The sequence below is a fragment of the Anomalospiza imberbis genome, chromosome 8 (assembly GCF_031753505.1).
Source record: "Anomalospiza imberbis isolate Cuckoo-Finch-1a 21T00152 chromosome 8, ASM3175350v1, whole genome shotgun sequence".
NCBI classification, from domain to species: Eukaryota; Metazoa; Chordata; class Aves; order Passeriformes; family Viduidae; genus Anomalospiza; species Anomalospiza imberbis.
In genome coordinates, this window is record NC_089688.1 from 17,115,964 (window position 1) to 17,124,262 (window position 8,299).

An 8,299-nucleotide genomic window follows, 5' to 3' on the forward strand; every position below is an offset into this window, starting at 1 on the left:
ACGGAGGAGAAGCCCCGAACGCCCCGCGTGGAGCGCCCGCCCCACGGTGCCCCGCCGCCCCTGCCCCGGCCAACGGGGCGCTGCAGGGACCCGCGGGGAGCCGGGCCGGGCCCGCCGCCTGCTGCTCGCCCAGAGGCGCCTCACCTGCCGGACCCTGCGGGGCGCGGTGCTCCCGGCGGGGCGGGGACGAGCGGCGGCCGCGGGGCAGCGACCCCGGGGCTGGCGGCCCCCGCAGCAGCCCGCCCCGGGCCCGGCCTCGGTGCCCGGCCTCGCGGCGCCGGAGGAGCGCCGGACCCGGCTCGGCCCCCGCGGAGGAAGCGGCGGCTGCCCGCGGGCAGGGCGGCGGCTGAGCCTACCTTGGTGGTGCCCCGCACAGGGCCCGGGCCGGCGGCGGCTCCTCCTCCGGTTGCGGCGGCTGCGGCTGCTGCCCATGCCCGGGGCCAGGAGGCGGCGGGCCGCGGGGCTGGGAGGCTCCTGCGAGGCCGGTCTCCCCCAGCTCTTCCCCGGCTCCTGTTTACCGCGGCTCCGCGGGCCGGGCTGCCTGTCAGCGCGCCGCCCCGCCCCGGCCCGCCCCCGCCGCCATGGCCCGGAGCAGCGCGGGCAGGCGAGGCGGCCGCTCCGCAGCGGCACGCGGCTGTCCCGGCGCCCGATCGCCTCCCGCTGGAGCCTCCCGGGCGCGCTCGGGCTGGCGGCGCTGCAGCCCCGCTCCGCGCCTCCCCCCGCAACGCGTCCGGGCACCTGCGCGGGGGGACGGCCGGGGGCGGGACTGCCGGGGACCGGGAGGCGGCAATCGGCAGCGGAGCGGGTGGGCACCGGCCGTCCCGAGCTCTGCCCTCAGCCCTGCCTCCCGCAGCCGCAGGCGGGGATGCTGCTGCCACTATTGCTCAGGGTAAAACGGCTCGCGCTTCAGTACGTAGAATAAAACATCTTCACAGGGTGCCATTTAACTTTTTAAAACTACATGTACGTTGAAAGCCTGAAGATGACTTATAGCCATCGTCGTAAAATGGCTTATAACATCGTCGATGTTTTGTATTCATCGCTCACCTGCACGTATTGATTTTAAAAAATACGTCAACAAAATGCTTCGAGTTTGCCCCATACCTATATCTGGGTGCCATACTCTATTACTATTTTACACTTTTGTTACACAAGCAGGATACTTTAATCTCTTCTTCCCAAAGAGATCTCTCTCCTGCGATATGCTGGAATAGGTGAATTACACTATTGGGGTGAATTTTACAGGGGGAAAAAGCAAAGTGAGTTTTACGAGAATAAGTCAAGGGAGAGTTTCCTGTGTTCAGACATGATGTCTATCCCACTTAGGAATAAGTGATAAATAACAGGAAAATAGGCAGCTTCACTGAACAATTTCTGTCAGTGAAGCACAGACAAGAAAACAGATATTATTTGGAGAATAAACCAGAAAACAAAGAAACCTGACTTGACATGAAAAGTCATTCACTAAACCTAAGTTGAATTTTTCATCTTCTGAGTCTGCACTTTTTCACACAATAATTTACTCCAGGGCTCCAGGGAGATTACATTTACCCACTGAGAACAGTGCAAAACGCATAAAATGAGTAAGGTAACCCCTTTTGATGCAGAGACCATCCCCTACAGAAAAATGACATGTTACATCAGGTTTGCAGAGCACAGAGAAGCTGGGCTGAAACACTCTCATTACATTGCAGAGGTAGTACCCATCACCCCATGTAGTGAAGGTGGGAGAAGCACCACCCAGGGTGTATGGTGTGTCTTCCTGGGAAGAGGAGAATGTGTGTAGAACTTCAATTTAGTCCTATGGAGACTGAAGTGAAGCAACTTAAATTGTATCCCTTCATAAAATAGGGTATGGAAACATGCATATGTGATGATAACCATTGTCCTCTTGACAGGCAGTATAGGTTTGTAAAGGGAACCAGTACTGCTGGCTTGAGGCCACTGGGATTTCTCAAGGGAAGGCTCTTTCCTTCCTTCATGGTCTCAATCCATTTTTTGTGTGGTTTGTTTGGGTTTTTTGACTTATTTTTTGGGTTAAGATTGTATTCCACTTTGGGAACAGCATAGCTCACCACTCAGTGCTGTGTGCCAGGCTAGGAAAAGGGCCTGTAGATACAACTGGAATAGAAGTAGATATTATACAGAAAAATGGTCACACAAAACAGAGGTTTTCCAGGCAAACCAGAATAACTAAGGATTAGGCCTGAAATGAAAGAAGCCACAATAAACCACTTTGCAGATCTAAGCTTTCCCTGTGTTTTGCAATTATTACTCCATGGTCTCCGTTTCCCCAGAAAGCTTGTCTAGTATTTTAACATATTGTTGTTGGCTTAATGTCTCAGCAACGGCCTCTTGAATACAGGACTGCAGAACTGAGACTAAAGCCTCAATACTGAAGGGCAAGCACTACTGTGGAACATCCTGAATGTCTCACAGCCCTCAGCAGAAAATACAAACATAAGCTGTTGCAAATGTTCCCCCCTCAAACTTGCAGCTAATTTAAAAAATAGGAATGAACAAACTTAAGCTAAAGGCCATTAGTCAAATGGAAATATTAAATTCTTCCAGCTAGTGTTGCTGTTTGAAACTTGAGTAGAAGATACAAGGTTTTAAAAAAATTATGGGAATGGAACGGAACAGTTCAATTTTGCTAATTGAATAGCTGTGGCTCAGAGTTACAGAAAAAACATAGTTTGGGAATGTGTGCCTAGAAATGCACATCGCACTTAGCTGAAGAACTGATTGATCTGCAGAGAGACCTGCCCCGATGCCCTGCACAAAAGATCTGGACTGTGAGCACACACATGGCCTTACTTGCCATAACAATAAACACAGTTTTATTGAATTTATTTAAAAAGACAAAACAAAATTACCTCTCTGCCCAGGAGATTCCAATCCTCTCTAGAAGCAGCACAGATCTAGCATATGGTTATATGTCTATGCTTTTTAGAAATACTTTTACTCCTTTTAGCATAAAGACCTGGAAAGTGGTGTGGGGCAGAAATCCCGAATAGTAATAACTGTTGTATAACTGTGTCCTTTTTTGGTCCTTAGTTATTACAATTACATGCAGTAGTTATGTGGAAAAGCATAATTCATTTTTCACATATAATTATAAATGATCTTTTCAGTCTACAGTGTTGGTCTGAGCACCTGCATGTCTCCATAGCAACTCCACAATATTTCAGGGATTACTTTGTAATTCCACTGTGTTTTGGATCTAGTTTTTCTCCAAGCCAGCTCAGTTCCTCTAGTTCCTTCAAGCTGCATATCCTGAGCTGTGTGTTCTCCCATCTGTTCACTCTCCTGTATGCACATTACTGGCCAAAATAAAGTGGTATTTCTCCAGAAGTTCTCTGATGATCTTATGTTTTACTGAAGGTGAGCCAAGGGTTCATTCCTTCCTGCGCTGCTGTTCTGCTGGTTTCTGCCTGTGCTAGGTGAATAAAACAGATTCTGGTAGGAGAAGGGAAAAGTGGATTCACTAGGGAAGGTGAACAGAACTGATGGGAATTCAAGGAGAAAGATGAAAGGAAATACAAATAAAGTTTACATCCTTCCTGACTGATTAAGGAATTAGCTTTTATCAGAAAGGCACCAGATTTCTAAGGTTAAATCACCTTTAACAAAAATGCTGCCAGAGCACCAAGAAGGTGATTTTGGAGATATCTTAACAAATGTTTTTTCAAAGTGCCTGAAATTTATCAAACTTTTTTCAGTCTTAGATGCAGGATATAAGTCAGTACTATAGTAAATACACATTACCAAAACCTGGCCTTTGAAAATCACTATGATGATGTGGAACCCATCTCAGGGACAGAGTGGCATGAGCCATTAAAGTCTCATATGGAAAAAGTGCAGGAGAAAAGAGCATTCCTGCCTGCAAAGCAAACTGTAGCCTCTCTCCCAGTGCAGTGCTGTAAGACACGCTGTGGACACAGCAGAAACTGGCCGTAGCCAGCCCTACACACAGCAGGTTTAATCTGGCATGGTGTGTGACAAACAGGCCTAAGACAACACATCCCAGCAGACTTCAGCAACTCTTCAGCAGTCATATGAGGATGCCTTTGAAGACTGACAAGATTGGATTCAGCTTTGAATCTGTCTCAAAGCAGATAAGCTTTTGAAGTAGTAAAGCCTATCCCAGGCCTCAACAACACTATCCTCTGTAGAAGCTTTCTGAGCCTCAAAACTAAAGGCTGGCAAAACCAACAAACTGACCTTTTGAGGTGATTTATCTAGGTAAAACTAGTCATCTGGGTATGGGTGAACTGGTTTGAGGGAAATCCTATCCATGACGTTAAGGTGTCACACTGGATTAAAGCTTATAGCACTGCAAGTCATTGCCATTTAGTATCCAAATGAAAAAGAGCAGAAAGTACATTGGCCCTTTCTTTGTACTCCAGTCAATTTAATGCTTATTCAAGGCAGCATATGCACTACTAGAAAAAAAGTAAAGCTCAGGGACAAGTAATGCTTCACCAGAAGTCAGGTGGTACTGCAACTGGGTCTAGGGCTCACCATGTTCTTCCCCTGCTTTGGAAAAGAGAGAAAAAAATAAAGCTTTCTCCTCTACTGACAAGAATTTGGAAAAAGGATCTGGCCAGTTTGCTTCACTTTCATATTTGTTACTCAGACCATTAAGGAATGTATAGAAAGTAATTTATCCCATACCCAAATATGCAGAAGAGGAACGATATTTTCTGATATGCAAATATGCAGAAGAGGAATGATATTTTCTGAGCCTACGTCTTAGCAGCCAATACTCAGCTCTGGCTCTCCCCACTGCAATTAACAGATTGCATGCAACCGACATGCAGATGTGGTGAAGGCATAAAAATAGGCAGTCTGGTTCTGTGTAACAAACCCCATACATTATCTTCCTCTAAGCACAGCTATTGTGCTGAACTCAGCCACATGTTCCCCTTACAGCACTTGCCTACGTTCTTCCTCATACAAATGCTATTTACATCCTGTCCAGACTACATGAAGATTAATAATACTAAGCATTTCTATGGGACCTCCTTGGAAGAACCCTGGGCATATTTCACCTGGTATTATTTTAATAACAATTTTAGAGGTCTCCATTCTAACAGTGCCTTGAGCAGCTTATAGCTAAACAACCAATACAGGAAAATGGGAACCCGAGAACTGCAGATGATGAAGTATAATGCAAAATTAGAGGAGATTTGGAGGACAGCAAGCATAATTAAGGCTCTGTAATAGTAAAGACAGTGAATTGCTACTATAAAAAAGATGAGTTAAAGGGATGTGATTCAAAGACAGAACACTGAATATTCAGGAGACACTATTCTCTCTTTCTTATAACACTAGACCAAATGAATTTCAATTTAAAAATGGCAGGAAATTCAAAACTGCAGTGAAAGAAGATTCTTTTCACAGTACACATATAAATAAGTGAAATTATGACTCTATCAAGATTCAAAAATAGTTTAGACCTTTTTGGACCTCCAAATTAATATCATACTGTACACTGAGACAGCAAGTCACAATTCAGACTAGTCATTAGCATAGGATCCAGCGTCCTGTTCCTGAATACTTGGTTAGGGAATTTTTGCACCTTCTGAAGTGCCCGTCACCTCCTGTTCCCAGAGACAGATGGGGGCTGGATGGATCTCAGGCTAATCTGGTCTATTTTGATGAGTATTATGTCTTCCCAAAACAAACTACCTATGATTGCTGGCAAGTCAGGAGACACTAAGAAGAAATCCTGTCACTCAACTCTCAGTCTGAAGAGCGTGTTTGAAACCAAAGGTATTTCATTATATATCTGTGTTGTAACTTTGCATCAGCCAGTGCAGGTTTTTAGCAAATAAGGCCCATTATGGGCAACGGTTCTAGCACTTAAGTACAAGATTCAAGCAAAATAAATCTAAGTGTCATTAGTTCAAGTGAAAAAAAAGAGACAGTCTGCACATTAAGTTTATAGATAGAAGGGAGAGAGAAAAGATTATTCACTTTTAAAAAAAATCATATGCATTTGCTAAAAAACCTCTCACACAGAGAGAAAGAAGAGAGTGCATTTCAAAATCCCAGATTTTTCCTTTTAGAAAACTTCAGTGTTTTCATTTCCTGCTCATTAACACTCTTAATCACATACTATGTAAATAATACTATTTTTGTTATTAGGTACTGTTTTGAATTTCTGGTGCTGGGCAGAACACCTAATTTCAGCAATAATTCACCATCCAGATGTGATTAGAATATAATTCTGATGGACCTATATATATACTTCCTATATATATGGTACATAGTAATCAGTCTTTCTAAAGATTGGATTAAAAAGGATTGAAACAGCCTAAAAGTATGGTTTAGAAATAAATTTCTGCCACTGACGAACTGTAAAGCCTTTTGAATTGTAAGGCTGGGCAAGACAGACAGTAGAGTGGTCACTTTAGCAGTTACTAGCATACATTCCTCACACACCACTGAATTTATACTTTCATGTCCTCATTCTGTATCCATAAGAAAAAACCAGCAACACTTGTATTTTTAAAGTAGGAAATTATGGGGACATGCTGTATTTTTACCAGACATATCTGGTAAACATAGCTAAACATACCATCCAACATAGCTTGGCTAACAGACACCTCTGAAATCCACCCTTGCAGGGTTAGTGGGAAGGAAGAGAGGAGGGCTGTCTGGTCTTCAATACATTAAGATTACCTAATAAATTGTATCATGAAACCCAGCATAGAAACAAGTTTTTGAGGTACTCATCCATTCTGATTTTTTAAAAACCTTTGGAATTAGGAAAAGAAATGTACCCTATTGCTGACCTCCTCACATCTGTTCAGAGTGGGCTGAGTAAGGGTCATAAACAAATAATCACACTTTTTTTTTTTTTTGGGTAAATCTCGTTATTGGGCAAAGACAAAACTTTCTGCCATTTTAAAATGCCTCTGCCTCCCCCTGGTGTTGCTTTTCTGCAGCTTCACACACAAAGCGAATGCAAGAGAAAGCCAGAAAAATCTGCCACAACGTCCCTGTATAGGAGAAGTTATGCACAAACGAGTGGATTATGCTTCTAGATGTGGTTCTCAGCTACATAAATGTTCTCATGTAAGCAACTGTGGCTCAGTACTAATGTAGATACCAGAAAAACTGTCAAATGCATCCCAAGATTGACCTGATTTACATAAGGATTGGAAAAACATGACCCAACGCAAAAGCTGCAGGTGGAAGCGACTCCCTACATGCAGAAGCAATGCCAAATCCATAATTTACACCCAAAAGATGGTGCCCCATTATGAAAGCTGGAAGTACTTGAAAAGAAAGCAAAGTATCTAATTCATTATATATATATTTAAAAAAAAAATAGAAAAACTTCATTTTGTATTTTGTGATATGAATTAACAATTCTGGCCTTGCCTACCACTCAAGACTGTGAGCAGAAGGCATCACTGCAATTACATCCCAGGGAACTGCAAACTGAATAGACAGAAATTGCAAGCAGACAGATTTTTATCAACATGGGCTTCTAGACATTGCAGAGAAAGGAAATATTTAATACAAGATCCAAAAACATTTCTGACACCTCTGTGGTGCCTATCAATTTGACAGAAGAATCCTGGAGATCATTCAACAAGAGACCAGTCTGGTTTTGCCTCACAGGTCCTCATGCATAAAAGAAACAAGCAAAAAAAATTGGCATGAAGGTAGAGAAGACCACACACCAAAGTAACTGTTCAACTTCCAGTATGTAAACTCTTTATAATACAGTAATCTAATTACACGAACACAGAAAAGCTAAACATTTGTGTTCAGCAGATGCTTAGCAACATGGTACACTAATACTCAAGCCCCAAATGATTTATGTAAGTTTACACAGTAAACAGTAATTAATCCATAGCAGAAACTAACACAGGACTTGGTAAAAGCTAGTTGTGTCTGAATTAATGACTAAGATAGTTGATTACAAATGAAAGTGCTCTTCTGGCTGTACTACTGGTTGAAAATTAATTAATTAATTAATTCCCACACCTTGTGAGAACAAAACCAATGGAGTTCTGAACAAGAAGTATCTGTATTAAGTATAATTAAAATGAGGTATAATAAAAATTATGAGAAGCTATACACAGGAAAATTAGATTAGTGCATTGCATATTCCAAAAAAGCATTGCTGTGCACTTCATTTTACATATGCAGAAAGGGAGAGTCAAAACTGAGATGTGACTCAGAGACTTCCTACCACATATCTGTTATGCAGTTGTACTAAAATTTGAGTATAGCTATTCCAATAGACTGCAAAACAATTTCCTGACAATTATACTTA

General features: G+C 43.1%; 1 protein-coding gene across 8 annotated transcripts in view; it reads right to left on the reverse strand.

Annotated features, from left to right (window-relative positions):
- Nucleotides 1-646, reverse strand: part of MARCHF8 (membrane associated ring-CH-type finger 8) — an 88,752-nt gene extending 88,106 nt beyond the window's left edge. For 2 of the 8 annotated variants that reach the window (XM_068197515.1, XM_068197516.1), the window contains exon 1: nt 357-622. The gene's annotated coding sequence lies outside the window, so the exon portion shown is untranslated. Of the gene's footprint in view, nt 1-356 lie in introns of all 8 variants that reach the window. The other 6 variants (XM_068197519.1, XM_068197518.1, XM_068197514.1 and 3 more) reach the window with 6 other exon arrangements.
- Nucleotides 647-8,299: the final 7,653 nt, after the last annotated feature.